Here is a 22,847-nt window from a genome sequence, read left to right as displayed (position 1 = left end):
TATACATAAAACAAGGTAATATATTGATTACTTTATGAAAATGTGACCACAGACTTATAAAAACCTAAACTTACATTTCCTTTAGGAGTAATAGTTCGGTTCTTCATAAAATGGAACTGTAATAAATAACAAGAACTAATTGCATTTTAAACTTAGGTTAAATTAGAACTGCCAAGAAATCAGCTAGAAAAATAAATTAAGAGAATATCTTTCTCTGCCAAAATTCTTGGGTCATAGAGAGAGTGTAATGGGTTGCTGAAATAGAGGGTTTTAAAATTGTCTTTTTTTCTGTTATTTTCTGGAGGAAATGTCACATTGGGAATGCAAGTGGCTCAACTCTGTAAGCCCTGGCCCATGGCTCCTTGAGAAAGAATCAGTTCCCATTTCAAGTCTTGGGGCTTCCACCTAAATTTAGGTATGCATATTTCCTGGCTCTTATTATATCTCTTCTCTTATTTATCTGTCTGTCTATCTGTCTGAGTGTGCATGAATACATGTGTATGTGCCATGATCTGGAACTATTAGTCTAATAATAGCTTGTGAGTCTCTCTTTCCACCCTAGAGGCCTGTGGATTGAACTCAAGTGGCCAGGCTTGAACAGCAAGTGCCTTTACCTACCGAATAGCATTTTAACAATCCTGATCTCTCTCTCCTTATGCTTTATCATTGATGTGGGCAGGAAGGAAAGAAACTGGGATTGGCTTTGTCCCTAGTTTGAAGCAAAGCTATAAATAAATTCATTTTTCTACAGATGAATGGATATATGAATAGATAGATAGATGATAGATAGATAGATAGATAGATAGATAGATAGATAGATAGATAGATAGATAGATAGATAGATTTTCTCTTCTTGTAAGCAAAAGTCAAGTCCAGAGATAGGCTTATGCCCAAGGGACTGGAATAGCAGACATACTGAAATTAGATTACATGAATTATTCAGTTTTCTGTCATTTTTGTTTTGAAACAAGGTCTCTATGTAATTCCAGGAAGACCCCCAAGTGTGCCCCCTCCTAATTTCATGAACCACAAAACCCAATTTAACAGATATACTTTAACTTGAGATGGGATTTTCTCCATGTTATCCAAGTGTGATTTGAATCACGATCTTCTCATCTCAATAGTTGAAATTACAAGCATCAAGGCCACTCATTTATGAAGGTTTTTTTTTTGTTTGTTTGTTTCAAGGACTTTTGTGTATGATGCCATGGACTGAACCCAGGGCTTTATCTAGACTAGATGAGCACCCTACAAGTGAGCTACATTCCAAACATTTAGGTGCATTTCAATAAAGATAATTATCTGTTTTAATACCATAAAAACTGTTGTGTGATTAGTAGATTTCTAGCAGCAGAGAAAACATTAGTTTCTTAAAGTTACCTACAAAATGTAGTACAGCAACAATAAGCATGTATGATTAGGTTACCAAAGTAATTGTTGCCAAGGTATGTAACCCTGGAGAACAAAATTATTTTTAAAAACTTGCACCACAGATATTTTTCTCTTCATTTAATTTCCTGAACGCATGTAGCATAATACATGAACTAAAAATATTTAAAATATACCGAGATGTGATTATGCTGTGGTAATAAAATGTTTGGTTGTTGGGTAGCCCTTAAAGCTAATTCTGTTTCTTAAGATAAGACATGCCTTGGGTAAGATGCATGGCTACACACACACACACACACACACACACACACACACACACACGGAAGCTTCTTTGCTTTGAAACAGTTTCTTCTCTGAATAATCTCCCTTCTTAGAGCACCAGGCTAGCAATGGTTGCATGCCTATAATGGGTTTCACTAGTGATTTGGAATGCAAACAAACAAAGAAACATTTCAGCCATTGGCTGATGAAGTGCAATGATATACCCAAAGCTAGCAGGGTTCTGCAAAGAATAACACAGCTACTTCCACTGTTCCACAGGTAAAGTACAATACGTGTTGATTAATGGGAGATTTATCGACAGGCTATATACCAAGGAGCTAAGAGGGGAGCTGGTTGGTTACTACCTAATGTTTAAATTGCTGCACCCTAATGATTTTTTCATTCCCCCAGCACATTTTCTGTATTCCCACTTTAATTCATTGCAGTAATAGATTTCCTACCAGTAACCTTTACCTACTCTTTGGACATCCAGAGAGAAGCTTATTAGGCACTAATTCTAGATATTTTCCCTAAATTTTTCTTTGCTTTACTTCCTCCAAGTATGCCTTTTAAATAATAAATGTAATTAGTGGTTTCATAGGGCTTAATATTTAAAGCACTTTCATTTGTTAAAATTCGTCCTTATCATATCTATGATTTAGGCCAGATCTGTTCTATGTTCTCAGATAACTTCCTGTCAAACACAAAACCTTTACTGTTCTGTGCCATGAAAGCTGAGACCTTCCTATGTGTTTACCAAGAACAGAGACATGTGCTACACAACTCTTGAACACATGCCACTTAGAACCAGGGACTTGGTCTTATTTTATTTTATTTTTTCATAATTCATCACATTTTATTAGAAAAGGCATTCCATCTACTAGAAAATTGTTCTGAATCTAAAAGCATACATCCCTGGGATTAACAAGATTACATTAAAATATTAAACATGTCCTAACAGTGAGGTTGCCTGTGGTGGGAAAGGTGCCCCTTGATGGCGGTGTCTGCAGAGCACATAGCAGAAGTCATTCGGCCTTAGCCTCTGTCTGGAATCCCTCTTCCTGCTCACATGCTGGCCCTGCACATTTTTTCAAGATGGTTTTAAGTGACCTTCCCAAACTTCAGAAAGAGCACACGTTACAGCCATTTAATTATCCAATATAAGAAAAGCACACATCCCTATCATTGCCTACCACACCTAGGTTCTCGTGAGCCTGGAACTGACTGTGAGCCACAGTCCCCTGGTCATCTTGAGTTTCCTAAGGTACTTGGGAAAGGACCTCACTTCCTGCTGTGCCTGCATGAAGATGTCAGGTAAGGGGAGAGGCGGGGGCCACAGCTTTCCACCTTTCTGTGCTGCTGGGCTGCTTAATTGAAGATCCACCTGTGTGTCCTGTTATACACATTATAATTAAGCTTAGAATGGTCTCGCTCTATAGGAGAACCCAAGGTGAGATCTTTGTGACATGTGGAATCCTTGCGAGTCATAAATCACTACTGGCACTTTTGTATTCCTTCAGAGAAGAATAGTAAGTAAACCGGTAAGTAAGACAAAACAAATTGTCTTTTCCAAGCCCACCAGTCATCCGCAGCCCAGTCCTGGGATTTCCCCTGGCTCTTCTAAGGAGCAAGGCTCACGTGCTTCTAGGTAGGTAATGAAGAACAGGCTAGCAAGCTGAAAAAGATCTCGCAAGCTCCCATTCCTAACCCAGAAGCTCTAGTTTTCTCCAATTGGGTATACACACTTAAGGGCAGGCCCCGTGCTGGACGGTAGATGGCCAACACAAAACGAGTTCAATGTAATTAGTGGAGGTGATGGCTTGTTTTTGTTGTTTTGTTGTTAGTGGTGGGGTTTTTTTTTAACATTATAGGTCATTTGCTTACATATTATGGTGCTCTTACTAGGATATTCATTGCGACCTATGGGGTCAGAGTCCAGGGTCAGTCCATGTATAGTCTTTAGGTAGTGGCTTAGTCCCTGGAAGCTCTGGTTGCTTGGCATTGTTGTACTTTTGGGGTCTCGAGCCCCTTCAAGCTCTTCCAGTTCTTTCTCTGATTCCTTCAATAGGGGACCTATTCTCAGTTCAGTGGTTTGCTGCTGGCATTCGCCTCTGTATTTGCTGTATTCTGGCTGTGTCTCTCAGGAGCGATCTACATCCGGCTCCTGTTGGTCTGCACTTCTTTGCTTCATCCATCTTGTCTAATTGGGCGGCTGTATATGTATGGGCCACATGTGGGGCAGGCTTTGAATGGGTGTTCCTTCAGTCTCTGTTTTAATCTTTGCCTCTCCCTTCCCTGCCAAGGGTATTCTTTTTCCTCATTTAAAGAAGGAGTGAAGCATTCACATTTTGATCATCCGTCTTGAGTTTCGTTTGTTCTAGGGATCTAGGGTAATTCAAGCATTTGGGCTAATAGCCACTTATCAATGAGTGCATACCATGTATGTCTTTCTGTGATTGGGTTAGCTCACTCAGGATGATATTTTCCAGTTCCAACCATTTGCCTACGAATTTCATAAACTCGTTGTTTTTGATAGCTGAGTAATATTCCATTGTGTAGATGTACCACATTTTCTGTATCCATTCCTCTGTTGAAGGGCATCTGGGTTCTTTCCATTTTCTGGCTATTATAAATAAGGCTGCAATGAACATAGTGGAGCACGTGACTCTTTTATATGTTGAGGCATCTTTTGGGTATATGCCCAAGAGAGGTATAGCTGGATCCTCAGGCAGTTCAATGTCCAATTTTCTGAGGAACCTCCAGACTGATTTCCAGAATGGTTTTACCAGTCTGCAATCCCACCAACAATGGAGGAGTGTTCCTCTTTCTCCACATCCTCGCCAGCATCTGCTGTCACCTGAGTTTTTGATCTTAGCCAATCGCACTGGTGTGAGGTGAAATCTCAGTGTTGTTTTGATTTGCATTTCCCTTATGACTAAAGATGTTGAACATTTCTTTAGGTGTTTCTCAGCCATTCGGCATTCCTCAGCTGTGAATTCTTTGTTTAGCTCTGAACCCCATTTTTTAATAGGGTTGTTTGTTCCCCTGCGGTCTAACTTCTTGAGTTCTTTGTATATTTTGGATATAAGGCCTCTATCTGTTGTAGGATTGGTAAAGATCTTTTCCCAATCTGTTGGTTGCCGTTTTGTCCTAACCACAGTGTCCTTTGCCTTACAGAAGCTTTGCAGTTTTATGAGATCCCATTTGTCGATTCTTGATCTTAGAGCATAAGCCATTGGTGTTTTGTTCAGGAAATTTTTTCCAGTGCCCATGTGTTCCAGATGCTTCCCTAGTTTTTCTTCTATTAGTTTGAGTGTGTCTGGTTTGATGTGGAGGTCCTTGATCCACTTGGACTTAAGCTTTGTACAGGGTGATAAGCATGGATCGATCTGCATTCTTCTACATGTTGCCCTCCAGTTGAACCAGCACCATTTGCTGAAAATGCTATCTTTTTTCCATTGGATGGTTTTGGCTCCTTTGTCAAAAATCAAGTGACCATAGGTGTGTGGGTTCATTTCTGGGTCTTCAATTCTATTCCATTGGTCTATCTGTCTGTCTCTGTACCAATACCATGCAGTTTTTATCACTATTGCTCTGTAATACTGCTTGAGTTCAGGGATAGTGATTCCCCCTGAAGTCCTTTTATTGTTGAGGATAGCTTTAGCTATCCTGGGTTTTTTGTTACTCCAGATGAACTTGCAAATTGTTCTGTCTAACTCTTTGAAGAATTGGATTGGTATTTTGATGGGGATTGCATTGAATCTGTAGATTGCTTTTGGTAAAATGGCCATTTTTACTTTATTAATCCTGCCAATCCATGAGCATGGGAGATCTTTCCATCTTCTGAGGTCTTCTTCAATTTCTTTCCTCAGTGTCTTGAAGTTCTTATTGTACAGATCTTTTACTTGCTTGGTAAAAGTCACACCGAGGTACTTTATATTATTTGGGTCTATTATGAAGGGTGTCGTTTCCCTAATTTCTTTCTCGGCTTGTTTCTCTTTTGTATAGAGGAAGGCAACTGATTTGAGTTAAATTTATACCCAGCCACTTTGCTGAAGTTGTTTATCAGCTTTAGTAGTTCTCTGGTGGAACTTTTGGGATCACTTAAATATACTATCATGTCGTCTGCAAATAGTGATATTTTGACCTCTTCTTTTCCGATCTGTATCCCCTTGATCTCCTTTTGTTGTCTGATTGCTCTGGCTAGAACTTCAAGAACTATACTGAATAAGTAGGGAGAGAGTGGGCAGCCTTGTCTAGTCCCTGATTTTAGTGGGATTGCTTCAAGTTTATCTCCATTTAGTTTAATGTTAGCAACTGGTTTGCTGTATTGAATTTTGTCAAATGCTTTCTCAGCATCTAATGAAATGATCATGTGGTTCTGTTCTTTCAGTTTGTTTATATAATGGATCACGTTGATGGTTTTCCGTATATTAAACCATCCCTGCATGCCTGGGATGAAGCCTACTTGATCATGGTGGATGATTGTTTTGATGTGCTCTTGAGTTCGGTTTGCCAGAATTTTATTGAGTATTTTTGCGTCGATATTCATAAGGGAAATTGGTCTGAAGTTCTCTTTCTTTGTTGTGTCTTTGTGTGGTTTAGGTATAAGAGTAATTGTGGCTTCGTAGAAGGAATTCGGTAGGGCTCCATCTGTTTCAGTTTTGTGGAATAGTTTGGATAATATTGGTATGAGGTCTTCTATGAAGGTTTGATAGAATTCTGCACTAAACCCGTCTGGACCTGGGCTCTTTTTGGTTGGGAGACCTTTAATGACTGCTTCTATTTCCTTAGGAGTTATGGGGTTGTTTAACTGGTTTATCTGTTCCTGATTTAACTTCGATACCTGGTATCTGTCTAGGAAATTGTCCATTTCCTGAAGATTTTCAAGTTTTGTTGAATATAGGTTTTTATAGTAAGATCTGATGATTTTTTGAATTTCCTCTGAATCTGTAGTTATGTCTCCCTTTTCATTTCTGATTTTGTTAATTTGGATGCACTCTCTGTGTCCTCTCGTTAGTCTGGCTAAGGGTTTATCTATCTTGTTGATTTTCTCAAAGAACCAACTTTTGGTTCTGTTGATTCTTTCTATGGTCCTTTTTGTTTCTACTTGGTTGATTTCAGCTCTGAGTTTGATTATTTCCTGCCTTCTGCTCCTCCTGGGTGTATTTGCTTCTTTTTGTTCTAGAGCTTTTAGGTGTGCTGTCAAGCTGCTGACATATGTTCTTTCCTGTTTCTTTCTGCAGGCACTCAGCGCTATGAGTTTTCCTCTTAGCACAGCTTTCATTGTGTCCCATAAGTTTGAGTATGTTGTATCTTCATTTTCATTAAATTCTAAAAAGTTTTTAATTTCTTTCTTTATTTCTTCCTTGACCAGGTTATCATTGAGTAGAGCATTGTTCAATTTCCACGTATATGTGGGCATTCCTCCCTTATTGTTATTGAAGACCAGTTTTAGGCCGTGGTGGTCCGACAGCACGCATGGGATTATTTCTACCTTTCTGTACCTGTTGAGGCCCGTTTTTTGACCAATTATATGGTCAATTTTGGAGAAAGTACCATGAGGAGTTGAGAAGAAGGTATATCCTTTTGCTTTAGGATAGAATGTTCTATAAATATCCGTTAAGTCCATTTGGCTTATGACTTCTCTTAGTCTGTCGACATCACTGTTTAATTTCTGTTTCCATGATCTGTCCATTGATGAGAGTGGGGTGTTGAAATCTCCCACTATTATTGTGTGAGGTGCAATGTGTGTTTTGAGCTTTAGTAAGGTTTCTTTTACATATGTAGGTGCCCTTGTATTTGGGGCATAGATATTTAGGATTGAGAGTTCATCTTGGTGGAATTTTCCTTTGATGAATATGAAGTGTCCTTCCTTATCTTTTTTGATGACTTTTAGTTGGAAATTGATTTTATTTGATATTAGAATGGCTACTCCAGCTTGCTTCTTCTGACCATTTGCTTGGAAAGTTGTTTTCCAGCCTTTCACTCTGAGGTAGTGTCTGTCTTTGTCTGTGAGGTGTGTTTCCTGTAGGCAGCAGAAGGCAGGGTCCTCGTTTTGTATCCAGTTTGTTAATCTATGTCTTTTTATTGGGGAGTTGAGGCCATTGATATTGAGAGATATTAAGGAATAGTGATTATTGCTTCCCTTTATATTCATATTTGGATGTGAGGTTATGTTTGTGTGCTTTCATTCTCTTTGTTTTGTTGCCAAGACGATTAGTTTCTTGCTTCTTCTAGGGTATAGCTTGCCTCCTTATGTTGGGCTTTACCATTTATTATCCTTTGTAGTGCTGGATTTGTAGAAAGATATTGTGTAAATTTGGTTTTGTCATGGAATATCTTGGTTTCTCCATCAATGTTAATTGAGAGTTTTGCTGGATACAGTAACCTGGGCTGGCATTTGTGTTCTCTTAGGGTCTGTATGACATCAGTCCAGGATCTTCTGGCCTTCATAGTTTCTGGCGAGAATTCTGGTGTGATTCTGATAGGTCTCCCTTTATATGTTACTTGACCTTTTTCCCTTACTGCTTTTAATATTCTTTCCTTATTTTGTGCGTTTGGTGTTTTGACAATTATGTGACGGGAGGTGTTTCTTTTCTGGTCCAATCTATTTGGAGTTCTGTAGGCTTCTTGTATGCCTATGGGTATCTCTTTTTGTAGATTAGGGAAGTTTTCTTGTATGATTTTGTTGAAGATATTTACTGGTCCTTTGAGCTTGGAGTCTTCACTCTCTTCTATACCTATTATCCTTAGGTTTGATCTTCTCATTGAGTCCTGGATTTCCTGTATGTTTTGGACCAGTAGCTTTTTCTGCTTTACATTATCTTTGACAGTTGAGTCAATGATTTCTATGGAATCTTCTGCTCCTGAGATTCTCTCTTCCATCTCTTGTATTCTGTTGGTGAAGCTTGTATCTACAGCTCCTTGTCTCTTCTTTTGGTTTTCTATATCCAGGGTTGTTTCCATGTGTTCTTTCTTGATTGCTTCTATTTCCATTTTTAATTCCTTCAACTGTTTGATTGTGTTTTCCTGGAATTCTTTCAGGGATTTTTGCGATTCCTCTCTGTAGGCTTCTACTTGTTTATTAATGTTTTCCTGTGTTTCCCTAAGTGTGTTCATGTCTTTCTTGAAGTCCTCCAGCATCATGATCAAATATGATTTTGAAACTAGATCTTGCTTTTCTGGTGTGTTTGGATATTCCATGTTTGTTTTGGTGGGAGAATTGGGCTCCGATGATGGCATGTAGTCTTGGTTTCTGTTGCTTGGGTTCCTGCGCTTGCCTCTCACCATCAGATTATCTCTAGTGTTACTTTGTTCTGCTATTTCTGACAGTGGCTAGACTGTCCAATAAGCCTGTGTGTCTGGAGTGCTGTAGACCTGTTTTCCTCACTTTCAGTCAGTTATGGGGACAGAGTGTTCTGCTTTCGGGCCTGTAGTTTTTCCTCTCTACAGGTCTTCAGCTGTTCCTGTGGGCCTGTGTCTTGAGTTCACCAGGCAGCTTTCTTGCAGCAGAAAATTTGGTCTTACCTGTGGTCCCGAGGCTCAGGTTTGCTCGTGGGGTGCTGCCCAGGGGCTCTCTGCAGCGGCAGCAACCGGGAAGACCTGTGCCGCCCCTTCCGGGAGCTTCAGTGCACCAGGGTTCCAGATGGTCTTTGGCTTTTTCCTCTGGCATCCGAGATGTGCGTGCAGGGAGCAGTCTCTTCTGGTTTCCCAGGCTTGTCTGCCTCTCTGAAGGTTTAGCTCTCCCTCCCACGGGATTTGGGTGCAGAGAACTGTTTATCCGGTCTGTTTCTTTCAGGTTCCGGTGGTGTCTCAGGCAGGTGTCCTGCCGCTCCTGGGCCCTCCCCCACGGGAGCCCAGAGGCCTTATACAGTTTCCTCTTGGGCCAGGGATGTGGGCAGGGGTGAGCAGTGTTAGTGGTCTCTTCCGCTCTGCAGCCTCAGGAGTGCCCACCTGACCAGGCGGTTGGGTCTCTCTCTCACAGGGTCTGGGGGCAGAGAGCTGCTGCGGGCCGGGATCCGCGGGTGTGGGACTTCCGTTAAACACAGAACATGCCCGGTTCTACAGGAATTCTGCTTCCGTGTGTCCCAAGCTCACCAGGCAGCTTTCTTGCAGCAGAAAAGTTGGTCTTACCTGTGGTCCCGGGGCTCAAGTTCGCTCGTGGGGTGCTGCCCACGGGTTCTCTGCAGTGGCAGCAACCAGGAAGCTGGTCTTATTTTATTAAGCTTGCATATAATACATAACATGATTCCGTACACACCTGGGCAATCGAAGGAAAATTGATGACTATAAGTAAGGTAAGTAAAATATACTCCCTCCTGAATTCAAAGTGATCATCTAATTGAGGTAAATTGCCTTCTCCAGGATTTGCTTATAATAGAAAAATGTAGCTCCTGAAAGGTTTAATGATACTGAATTGGTACCCTTTTGATCTAAATTATTTCTTCAGAGTGCAAAATGGTCTTCCTGGAAGAGGTAAATTATCTTAACGTATGAGCTCTTACCTCAAAGAAAAAGTAACAATTTACTCTGGGAACGCCATTCTTGAGTTGCCCACATTCACTTGCACAACGAATCTGCCCCTGTACACTGTTTGTCCACTGGGGTTTATGTACTTCAAAATGCAGCTGAAGTGTTTTCCTGCTTAAAGCAGCCATGTTGGAATGTTATCTCTCTGGGGACAAGGATGCACTTTGCGTGCAAAGTGTACAGTTAGATCATTAAAATAGCATCCTTATAGAAGGACCAGGATTTCATGGGAGAAAGTCATCTAACATGAATAAGGCAGAAACGGTTGACTTCTCATTGGACAGGTTGTGAAAGCTCATGCACTAATCCCTGCAATCAAGCAGCAGAGGCAAGAAGACCATGAGGTCAAGACGACATGAGCTCTGTGGCAAATTCCAAGCCAGCCTGTGGTACATAGCAAGATCCTGTCAAAAGAAGAAGAAAAGGAAAACAAAATTCCTGCTAGTTGAATTCTTTCACTGATGCCTTGCAAAATAGTAATATGAATGCAGAAAACATCCTCTCCAAATAAAACTTCGTGTGAATGCTAATTAACAGCCTCCCTTCATATTTTGTGTGTGCACCAGCTCTGCTCTAAGCAGTACTGAAGGAGTGATACTTTCGCATAGCTGTTCTTTAGTCCCTTCCTGTTATGGATTTACTACTTAGACTTTTCCCTCGCATTTCAATGCTGCCCTTCTGCATATTTCAATAAGCCATATTTCAATCTTCTTTATTGCTAAGATTGTTAATGTTGCAGCTGCTGCTATTCCAGAAACGGAGCTGGAGGAGGTCAGTAGAGGAAAATATTGCATCTATTTATTTTTCTGTGTTTGGGGTTGTACATTTAGTTGTGCACGCATGTGTACACGTATTTGTACATGCAGGCTAGAAGCCATGGTTCAGTGTCTTTCTCAGTTTCTCTCCATCTTTGTTTCTCTCAAAAGCCTTGTTGGCCAGTGAATTTCACTGAGCTTCAGGGATCCTCCTGTACCTCCAGCCTCAGTATTTAGATGCTGGGGATCAAAACGTAGGTCCTCATGCTTGTATGGCACACTCTTTGTCAACTGAGCTCTCTGCCCAGCCCATGTCTACTTCTTTCTTTTCCACTGAGTGTTTACTAGCAGCTCTGTTGCACCCATGATATATATTTACTCTCTCTGAAGTTTGTAATGAATACGATTTAACTCTACATTAGTTGTCAGTGTAAGTAATGTCCCTTGGTTGTTAATAAAGGCTAGAGCAGACTGTGTGTCACTTTACTGATATCCTTGCCTTTCTATTGTATACTATCTGAAATGATTCTGACATCACTTAACATTGTCTAGGTCCTTGATACTGCTTAAATGAACTCTGATTGTCTTGGCCATATCACATTGATTTGCTGGTAATCACTTCGTTGTCAGATCGTTAGAGCCTAGACTTTTACACAATTCTGCTCCTTGAAGTTGTTGATGTCTGGATTTCTATCCTTGTCCACTTCAAAACACACTCAAGAGCATCCAATCTTCCTCACAAACCCCTTCCAACTGTGCAATGTGCTTCACTTCACACTCCTATACTTGGATTGCTCATCAGTGAGACTTTCTTTGTCTCAATAATCTCACACATCCTTTTCATCTGTACATTTTGCACAGTTAAATGAATTTTTTTTTTACTTAAGGGGGCAAGGGTTTTGTAATTGTGTAACCATGGATTACATTTACTCTTAGGAAACCGAGTTCCTTTCTTTCTCTTTTCTACTTTAAACACTTTCAAGACAATCTGATAGATTACAAAACCTGATTCCATTGTATGTCAGGGACATTGCCTTCTCCACTGGATTGTATCTTTGAAATGGTAGAGCAATGCAGACGTCTACCCAGCACATGTTTAATTCATTGGCTGACCTTTCCAAATGTAGAGTTTTGTCATTAAACTCAAAGTGATCCAAACCTTTAAGTACATAGTAGAATAATATTAGACCTATAATAACTCTACTTAGGACCCATGCTTTAAAAGAAAGCTTTTGGTCTTAAATAAATGGATTTCTCACGTTTTCTTCCAGTTCCACTCTGTTTCTATCTGTCTCTTACTCCTGAGAGCTGAGGCAAATTAACTCTTTACGGGAAAATAGAGCAGGAGACTCTAGGAGAAAGTGGCCATTTTTTTCCAAAATAACTTTTATTGATTGTAGACCTAAGTCACTAAACAGACTTGGCTGAAGTGAGAATTATCACAAATGGCTCCTCTCCTTTTCCCCTCTTGCGCCCACTTCATCGTCCAGCCCCAGCACACACTGAGTAATTTTACAACACTCCTGTATCATTCTGAGATTAATACTGGAAATGTAACTTCCTTGAAAATTTGGACCAGGTCAATTAATCTTTTTATCCCCGTGGCCTCTCACAGTGTCTAGGATATGTGTAGGCTCACTGAATAAATGTCTGTACCAGGATCCGTTAAATAATTCATCACCTTTTAAATTTTTCTGATGCTCTCACATGTTTCTCCAACCCTAATACTGCAGTTAAGGGTAAATAAAGGTCAAAGCCTTATAACCACATGGACCTAAATTCCCTTAATGTTTATTCTGTCCAAACAAAAAAGGTCATAATTCATAGAATGCTAAGATGCACTGGTCTAGTTCAATCCTATCTTTACTATGGCATTACTATCTAAATAGAACATGTCTGCATTAATATTTCAATTAAATTATTTTTAAAATCCCAGACTTCCACTCAAGGTACCGTGGTCAATAGGTTACTAAAAAACATTTGCAATTGTTTATTGATGCTGGCAGAAAAACAAAGATAAATAGACATACTAAAATTTACAATCATGCCTTCTTTTATAGGCTCTACATTTATCTGACAGCATCAATAAATATCGCTCTACAAGTGCACTAATATTCAGGGCTCATCAGGAAAAGATTTCAAAAACATTCTTACATCGACCAGAAATAACAGATACATGTAAGTGAAAACTAACTTTATTACAAATGTAATTGCCCTGAATGCCTGTAATTGGGTGGCTCTAAAAATCACCCATTTCAATTACTTAGGGATTTTGATAGAATTTTACCTAGTGAAGATGCAGGGAGATAACCAAATTATTTATTTCTTTTAAATGCTAGGTAACATGAATAAAAGTATTAGTATGTTATTTAAATCTAATTTGAAAACATGATTTACATGATGAAAATTGCTCTACTTCTTAATCAGAGTCACCCAGGTAGAACTGCTTTAATAAACTTTTCTTTTTAATATAATTTAGCATCCCTATTAGAAAATGAATTCTATCTCCAAATTAAAAAATGCCTCCAAATTTAACCTTTTCTCAGCTCCTAAAGCTTGCCTGAGATGGAGTGAAAGAGTGTTTGGCTCAATGACCTCATCCCCTTCGTTTCTTTTTTTAGGTCAGCACAATAGTCAGCCTCATGTTTTTCATTTCTCGAGTTTAACATCACTTCTCCACAGTGAAACCGGGCCAAAAGAAAGAGGTGGAACAGAACATTTTCTAGGCTGCTACACTTACCATGAATTTTCATTTATCAGAAAACACCCAGCCTCTCTTAGCTTCTTTCTGCAAGTGAAATACTTTTCTCATCACCAATAGAGAGTCAAAGAAGCAAGACAGAAGATATGTAACCATGGAGTAAAGACAACAAATATGCAAAATAAACTTTTGTTTTGATTTGTTTTGGGTTGGGTTTTTGAGACCAGGTCTCTTTATGTAGTGCTGACTATCCTGGAATTATACCAGGCTGCCACCAAACTCCCAGAGATCCTCCTGCCTCTGCCTCCCACATTTTGGAATTAGGGGTGTACATCATTCCCCATGGCTTAAACAGACTTTTCATAAGTACTTTGTAATCACATCATTTGTGAATCCCACCCCCTGACTGGATAAAATTGCCTAGATTAATAGAATCAAGATTTACAGTTAGTAAAGCATAAGATCAAAATCCTGAAAGATATATGCTAACATGTGGCTGCTGAATATCTCAGAAGATCAAGTCCTAAAAGTTTACTCCCTAGAGGGTGCTACTGGGAAGTGGTAAAAGCAATTGAACCAGTGGCTTTATGACAGAAGTCCTTATATCTTTGAAGGCATTCTCCCAAAGAAGACTGTGACAGGTTGGCCCATGTTCCTCTCTGCTTTCTTCCTAGTCATTAGTTTATTGGGTTTGTAGACCCAAAGCAATCACATCAAACAATCATGGACTGGTATCTATGAATGAGTTCCAGAATAAACCTTTTCTTTCAATGCATGTGCTAGCTCATTATTTCATTTTTATAATGCAAAGTTGAAAAATGCACTGCCTTGCAAGCCAGATCATCCTGTACTAAATTCAATGAGAAAACTGAGGCTCATGAACCCTTTAAGTTCTTTGCCCAAAGTGGCACAGGTATTTTGTCCATAAATATTTTATGGTGAACTTAAAAACATATGTGTCTTTAAGTACCAAAATAGGACCTCTCCACTTCATTAACCTAGATATGATGAATAAACTAGGGAGCTTTAGTACAAACATTTCATTTTTACCTCCATCATCTCAAGAACTCCCACCCAAAGAGAGTCCCATTTGTGTATTAACTGTCTATTCCAGATACACTGACATTTGAATGTGATTGACAGAATATGACCCTCCTCTCTAAGACTTTTCCTTACTATTATCTACTACAAAGCCAAATTCTACCAACCCTCACAGCCCCTCTGCCCCCACACCTCACAGACACCTTCCTAACATGTGGCCAGACTGCGCTACAAGACTGACAGGGCTAATAAATGTCAATGTCTGGTATCAAAATTCATAGTGACCTTTCCAAGGATATTGTTCGAAGAACTGAAAGATGATGCAGCAATTTACTTGATTAAAAATACACTTGTAATGAGTCTGAAAGAAAAGGAAGCATTCTCAAACAGGAACATGATAAAATATAGATGCTATGGGACTATATGCATGACTATTTAATCTTATAAATATGTCATTTTAATTCCAGCTAATGGATATGGACAATTTAAAAAATGTAAAAGAACTGGATGATAATTGATAAACTTTGTCTCACCAAAGTAGGCCATTACATATAGAATTCTAGACACCATCTTGATTTTACATATTGTGTTAATGAATATATAAAAGACCTATTTAGATTTTCATTTAGATGTTTTATTTAGGATAGAAAATTAGATTAGGTGTGTAATAAACTGCCATTGAATTATAATTACACATGAATCATTCAGAGTCTGAAGTTTTAAAAAGTCTTATCAGATAATATAAGCTTTGGAATGGTAACAATAAATAATAAAACAATGAGAAGCAGCAATTGCCCTGAATTGTGTATTAAATATATCAAAATGAAATGACTATATAACACTAAAATTGTTAAACTTCTTTCTGGGTTTGTTTTATTCTCTTCTGCTTTCTTAACTTTTCTATTTGCCCTGCCTATATCAATAATATTCGTGTTTTAGGGTGTATTCCCATGCCATGATCCCATTTTCTACTATCTTCCCACAGGAGTAGGCCCCAGCTACTACGTATGTAGCATATAACTAATAACAACCTCTCCCTCTGAGCCACAGATGATTGGACATGTAGGAACATTTGACCTCAGCTGAGCTGATTTTTCTCCTGAGCCAGCATCTAAGCTACAGCTGATCAGATGGAGATAAACACTTACCTCAGGGTGTGCCAATTGGATTCTTCCTCTAAGAATGTGAACGTGGAATGCAGAAATATTAAACTGGCCTCTGACATTCAGTTAAATGAAAAATTCAGAAATCCAGAAACTATATAGAGACAATGCTACTGCATTTCCTGATATCATAAAACTCGACCTGAGTAGACCAGAGGGAAGGAAGGGAAGAAGGGAGCGAAGAGGTAGGAAAGAGAAAGAGAAATCACTTTCTCAACAGCTTCTCAGTGGATGTTTTCAGTTAGTCATGGGGGAACAATCTGTCTGGTCTACTTAGGGTTTCCTTGAGATGCTGTGTTCTTTTCAATAAATCCGTTTATGCTTATGCTAATTTTAGTGAACTTATGTTGTTTACAACCAAATGCACAACAACTAATACCCTTTTGACTATTTGTTTTCTTTGCTTCCTCCCTTTTCCCCACAATCATGGAAATGAATCAAGAAATCGAGAATTTCATATGCTAGGAATATTGGAGACCCTCAACTTTGTCACAGGACCTCTTTACTATTGTTCTTCACATTTTCTTTACTATTTCTTTAATAATAAAAAACAAGTGAAGTTGGGTAGTACACTGTCATTATTTTGTCTCTCCTCACAAGCTTTCCACTAATATGGATTCATACTTCTAGACTTACGTATTTTATTGATATTTCTTTTTTATTGGATATTTTATTTATTTACATTTCAAAAGTATCCCCTTTCCAGGTTTCCCCTCTGGAGGCCACCTATCCCATCCTCCCTCTCCCTGCTTCTATAATGGTGCTCCCCCACCCAGCCACTCCCACCTCCCTGCCCTGGCATTCCCCTTCACTGGAGCATCGAGACTTCCCAGGACCAAGGGTCTCTCCTTTCATTGATGTCCCACAAAGCCATCCTCTGGTACATATGCAGCTGAAGCCATGGATCCCTCCATGTGTACTCTGGTTAGTGTTTTAGTCCCTGGGAGCTCTAGGGTGCTTGACTGGTTGATACTGTTATTCTTCATATGGGTTGCAAACCCCTTCAGCTCCTTCAGTCCTTCCTCTAACTCCTCTACTGTGGACCCTGTTTCAGTCCCGTGGTTGGATGTGAGCATCTATCTCCCTCTGTATTTATCAGACTCTGGTAGAGCCTCTCAGGAAACAGCTATAACAGGCTCTTCTGAGCATGCACTTCTTGGCATCCACAAGAGTGTCTGTATATGGAATGAATTCCCAGGTTGGGCAGTATCTGGATGACCTTTTCTTCAGTCTCTGCTCCATACTTTTTCTTCAAATCTCCTCCTATAAGTATTTTGTTCCCCTTTCTAAGAAGGACTGAAGGATCAACACTTTGGTCTTCCTTCTTCTTGAGCTTCATGTGGTCTGTGAATTAATTACTCATCAAGCATACATAAGTGTTGCAATGTATAGCACACACTTTCAATATGAATACTGATTATACTTTGAAGCTGTTTTCTCTTGGCTATATATGAGCTATGATGTTACCATTCATCTTCATAATTCCATGGTGTAAAGGACTTTAGGAATGAACCACCAAGTTCCACTTGTTATTCAGCTACATAATCACAGAGATTAGACAGGGTTTGCTATTTTAAATTTTTCATGCCATGTTGACTAATTAGAATTAATTTTCTTTCATTTGTTTTGTTTTTATCATTTTCACAAGTAATTATAAATTATCAAAAAAATAAATATATTATTCAGTTATCAAAGATGGCTAAAGTACAGAGTTAGGTATGCTACAGAACATCGGTGCTGATATTTAATATTGTGACTTTCAGTTCTGTAATCCAAACTGATACCATTCCTAATAGAATCAATAACAGAGAAAAAGGTGCAAATAAGGGAATACACTGAGCCTGTTATAGGAACACTGACTACATTCTTTGTACTCTTATGGGAAAATCATGTGATATATTTTTGGCCATCTTTGAGATTAGATGAAAAAGATATTGAATGCCTTGACAAAGAGTTCGAGTTTCACTTTGGAGGATGGTGATAAACCACTTGAAAGGTCATGCCAAGCAAAATTTTGAACAACAAAAAAGACATAATACCATGACATTTTCAGAAGATAAAATAAATTAGAGAGATAATTGACTCAATGTAGATGGTGTTTGAGACTTAAGTCAAAGCTTGAGATCATTGAAGCAGACTAAAGTTGGGCTGATAATTGCTAGATTTGTATCCTGCAGCAAAAGGAAATGGGAAGGAAAAATTCTATTCTTTGACATTTTCATACATGTATAACATGTATCTTGATCCTTTCTACCCCCAGTTCTTCTGCTGGCTCCCTGCACCTCTCAACTTCATGTTCTCATTTTTATTTTTGATAGCCCACTGAATCGAAATAGTGTTGCCCATATGTACATGAATATTGGGCCATCCATGGATTCATGGGCAACCTACTTGCAGATTCCTTCCCTACAGAGAAATGTAACTCTCTCCCAGCATCTGTCAATTGCCAGTAGCTCTTCAGCTAGACATGAGGTCTCAAAAGCCTATCTGTGCTTTCATTTTTAATTGGCTTGATCCCAGACAGGACTTGTGTTGGTAACAATGCCTGCTGAGTTCATAAATGCAACAGTGATGTCAAATCCAGAGAATAGCATTTCACATCACTCCTCCCCATGCTCGGGCTCTCACATTCTTTCTATCCTCTCCTGCATGCTGTTCCTGAACCTTGAAGGTAGAGCAGCAGGCCGATATTCAGCTTAGTACACAGAGCTACTTATTCTCAGTACTTTGTAGAATATAAGGGCCTGTTCTACCCACTACACACTGAGGTAAAAAGCTTCTCTCACTACTGAGGAACTTGCATGCCCATGCTTATGCCACTCTCTTCATAGTAGTTAGGAAACTGGATCCACCAAGATGCCATTGAATGAGGAATGGATAACCAAATCATGGTTCATATTCACAGTAGAATATTACTTGACTGTAAAGAAAAACGAAATTGTGGAATTTGCAGGCAAATTGGATGAAACAGGAAAAGTTATAGCACAGATATAACTGGGTATGAAGGAAAAGGAAAGAATGTAGTCAAAGTTTACAAAGAAATGTAAAGTCTATGGCTAAAAGAAAAATGCATAAAACAATAAAGGAAAATTTAAAGATTCAAGTGAGTTTAGTTTTAAGCATGTTGAATTAGAAATTAAATCAAGGCATCAAAACAGAAGTATCAACTTGACTAGAGAATGATGGTAGTTCTGAAAATATAGATTCTAGAGCCACATACATGAAACTTTGGCTACTATAGAATCCATCCTTCTAGGAAATGTTGGGTAGCTGACAAACCTAGATAGCTCTGCTCTCAAGAACTGACAATCCTAGTAGTGTATTAAAATATGTATAAATCAGGGGTTGGGGATTTAGCTCAGTGGTAGAGCACATGCCTAGCAAGCGCAAGGCCCTGGGTTCGGTCCCCAGCTCCGAAAAAAAAAATGTATAAATCAGAACAATCATTGAAGGCTTCCGAAAAGAGGTAGCTTTGTATCTGTGCTAAAGAAATCTCTACATGATTAGTGGAAATATCTTCTCACCATTATGATAGGGCTCAAATAGTGATAAAACCATGTTATTTAATCTTACTAAATTCATTGTAATAATAATGTCTCACCCAACCAAGAAAATGAATAGATCATCATCATCAGTACAGACCCTGAAAATATTGATGTAAAGAAAACAGAATGTGGGGGGGCCTGGAGAGATGGCTCAGTCTTTAGGAGCACTGACTGTTTTCCTAGAAGTCCTGAGTTCAATTCTCAGAGACCATGTGGTGGTTCACAACCATCTATAATACGATCTGATGCCCTCTTCTAGTGTGTCTGAAGACAGCTACAGTGTACTTATATACATATACTAAATAAATCTTTAAAAAAAAAGAACAAGGGGCTGGGGATTTAGCTCAGTGGTAGAGCGCTTACCTAGGAAGCGCAAGGCCCTGGGTTCGGTCCCCAGCTCCGAAAAAAAGAACCAAAAAAAAAAAAAAGAACAAAAACAGAAGATGGCAATGAAATGAAAGAAAATTAACCTGGGCATTTACCCAAAAGATGCAACAACATATAAAAAGGACGCATGCTCCACTATGTCCATAGCTGCCCTATTTATAATAGCCAGAAGCTCAAAAGAACTCAGATGTCCTTCAACAGAGGAATGGATACAGAAAATGTGGTAAATTTACGAAATAGAGTACTACTCAGCTATTAAAAACAATTCTTAGGTAAATGGGTAGAACAGAAAATATCATCCTGAGTGAGGTAACCCAATCACAAAAGAACACACATGGTATACATTCACTGAAAAGTAGATATTAGCACAAAAATCTCAGTTTACCCAAGATACAATTCACAAACCATATGAAGCTCAAGAAGAAGGAAGACCAAAATGTGGATGCTTGAAACCTTCTTAGAAGGGGGAACAAAAATACTCCCAGGAGGAAATATAGAGAAAAAGTGTGGAGCAAAGACTGAAGGAACAGCTAGCCAGAGATTGCCCCACATGGGGCCCCACATGGGGGATACATCCCATATACAGACACCAAACCCAGATGCAGACGCCAAGAAGTGCATACTAATAGGAGCCTGATATAGCTGTCTCCCGAAAGGCTCTGCCAGAGTCAGACTAATATAGATGCAAATGCTCACAGCCAACCATTGGACTGAGCACAGGGACCCCAATGGAGAAGAAGTTGGGGAAAAGACTGAAGGAGATGAAGGGATTTGCAACCCCATAGGAAGAAGAACAATATCAACCGACCAGATTCCCCAGAGTTCTCAGGGACTAAACCACCATTCCAAGAGTACACAGGGATGGATCTATGGCTCCAGCCACATATGTAGCCGAGGATGGCCTTGTTGGACATCAATGAGAGGAGACGCCCTTGGTCCTGTCAATGTTAGATGCCCCAATGTGGGGGAATGTCAGGGTCGTACAATGGGAGGGGGTGGGTGGGTGGGTGAAGGAGCACCCTCACAGAAGCAGGGGAAGGAGGGTTGGGATAGCTGGCTTCTGGAGGGGAAACTCAGAAAGGGGATAATATTTAAAATGTAAATTAAAACATATTTAATAAAAGAAAAAAAATGAAATTTAACCACCAGTCCAGACCCAGTCTGGACAACTCAATTACATTTTTTTTCTCTCCTTCTCAATCTATTTCTCATGATGCCTTTTCTGAGAAATGTCTTTAGGACATTACCGAGAGATTTTTTTTTAACTCAGTGTATGATATGGGAGAAATTTGGGGTGTTTATTTGTGTTTAAAGGAACTACCTTACATCAGAAAATAAGTAACTGGAATAAAATGTCATCTACAAATGTCTAATGTAAATACTGCTGACTAATGTAAAGTACTCAGCTGGACTAGAGCAAGGGAGAATAGAAGGCAACAAAACATATCAAGGCATAGCCCCTGACCGCTAAAGAGCTCTTTGTCTGGTGGGGGTGATTGATCGGGCATAATACAAAGTGCATGGGATCAAGAAGTAAAAGCAAAGGTCTTTCTGAAAGGTGTGAGTGGAAAACACTTATGTTATTATGAAGGTTACCTACTAATCCCAGTTCTGGTGACAAGGATCAGCCAGTATGAACTAAAAAAAAAAAAAAAAAAAAAAAAAAAAAAAAAAAAAAAAAAATCAAGTAAGATCGTGATGGGCTTATTTTTCAGTTAAATAAAAGCATGTATGTACGAGCTGTATTCTGTGTTTCTTTTTTTTTATTATTATTTATTTTTCCGGGCAAACATCCCCCTCCCCCCCCCTTCCTTATGGGTGTTCCCCTCCCAACCCTCCCCCATTGCCGCCCTCCCCCCATAGACTAGTTCACTGGGGGTTCAGTCTTAGCAGGACCCAGGGCTTCCCCTTCCACTGGTGCCCTTACTAGGATATTCATTGCTACCTATGGGGTCAGAGTCCAGGGTCAGTCCATGTATAGTCTTTAGGTAGTGGCTTAGTCCCTGGAAGCTCTGGTTGCTTGGCATTGTTGTACTTTTAGGGTCTCGAGCCCCTTCAAGCTCTTCCAGTTCTTTCTCTGATTCCTTCAATAGGGGACCTATTCTCAGTTCAGTGGTTTGCTGCTGGCATTCGCCTCTGTATTTGCTGTATTCTGGCTGTGTCTCTCAGGAGCGATCTACATCCGGCTCCTGTCGGTCTGCACTTCTTTTCTACATCCGGCTCCTGTCGGTCTGCACTTCTTTGCTTCATCCATCTTGTCTAATTGGGTGGCTGTATATGTATGGGCCAAATGTGGGGCAGGCTCTGAATGGGTGTTCCTTCAGTCTCTGTTTTAATCTTTGCCTCTCCCTTCCCTGCCAAGGGTATTCTTTTTCCTCATTTAAAGAAGGAGTGAAGCATTCACATTTTGATCATCCGTCTTGAGTTTCGTTTGTTCTAGGGATCTAGGGTAATTCAAGCATTTGGGCTAATAGCCACTTATCAATGAGTGCATACCATGTATGTCTTTCTGTGATTGGGTTAGCTCACTCAGGATGATATTTTCCAGTTCCAACCATTTGCCTACGAATTTCATAAACTCGTTGTTTTTGATAGCTGAGTAATATTCCATTGTGTAGATGTACCACATTTTCTGTATCCATTCCTCTGTTGAAGGGCATCTGGGTTCTTTCCATTTTCTGGCTATTATAAATAAGGCTGCGATGAACATAGTGGAGCACGTGTCTCTTTTGTATGTTGAGGCATCTTTTGGGTATATGCCCAAGAGAGGTATAGCTGGATCCTCAGGTAGTTCAATGTCCAATTTTCTGAGGAACCTCCAGACTGATTTCCAGAATGGTTTTACCAGTCTGCAATCCCACCAACAATGGAGGAGTGTTCCTCATTCTCCACATCCTCGCCAGCATCTGCTGTCACCTGAGTTTTTGATCTTAGCCAATCACACTGGTATGAGGTGAAATCTCAGGGTTGTTTTGATTTGCATTTCCCTTATGACTAAAGATGTTGAACATTTCTTTAGGTGTTTCTCAGCCATTCGGCATTCCTCAGCTGTGAATTCTTTGTTTAGCTCTGA

At 39.5% G+C, this 22,847-nt stretch overlaps 1 long non-coding RNA gene across 1 annotated transcript; it reads left to right on the top strand.

Annotated features, from left to right (window-relative positions):
• Positions 1-290: 290 nt before the first annotated feature.
• LOC147998310 (uncharacterized) lies at positions 291-10,708 on the top strand. Its single transcript, XR_015647097.1, has 4 exons — positions 291-415; positions 2,853-2,964; positions 3,090-3,191; positions 10,467-10,708. It is a non-coding gene; the product is annotated as an uncharacterized LOC147998310 (long non-coding RNA).
• Positions 10,709-22,847: the final 12,139 nt, after the last annotated feature.

The sequence above is a fragment of the Rattus norvegicus genome, chromosome X (assembly GCF_021556685.1).
Source record: "Rattus norvegicus strain SHRSP/BbbUtx chromosome X, alternate assembly SHRSP_T2T, whole genome shotgun sequence".
NCBI lineage: Eukaryota > Metazoa > Chordata > Mammalia > Rodentia > Muridae > Rattus > Rattus norvegicus.
The sequence above is the reverse complement of the archived record's forward strand: the minus strand, read 5'-3'. Positions and strand labels throughout refer to the sequence as shown.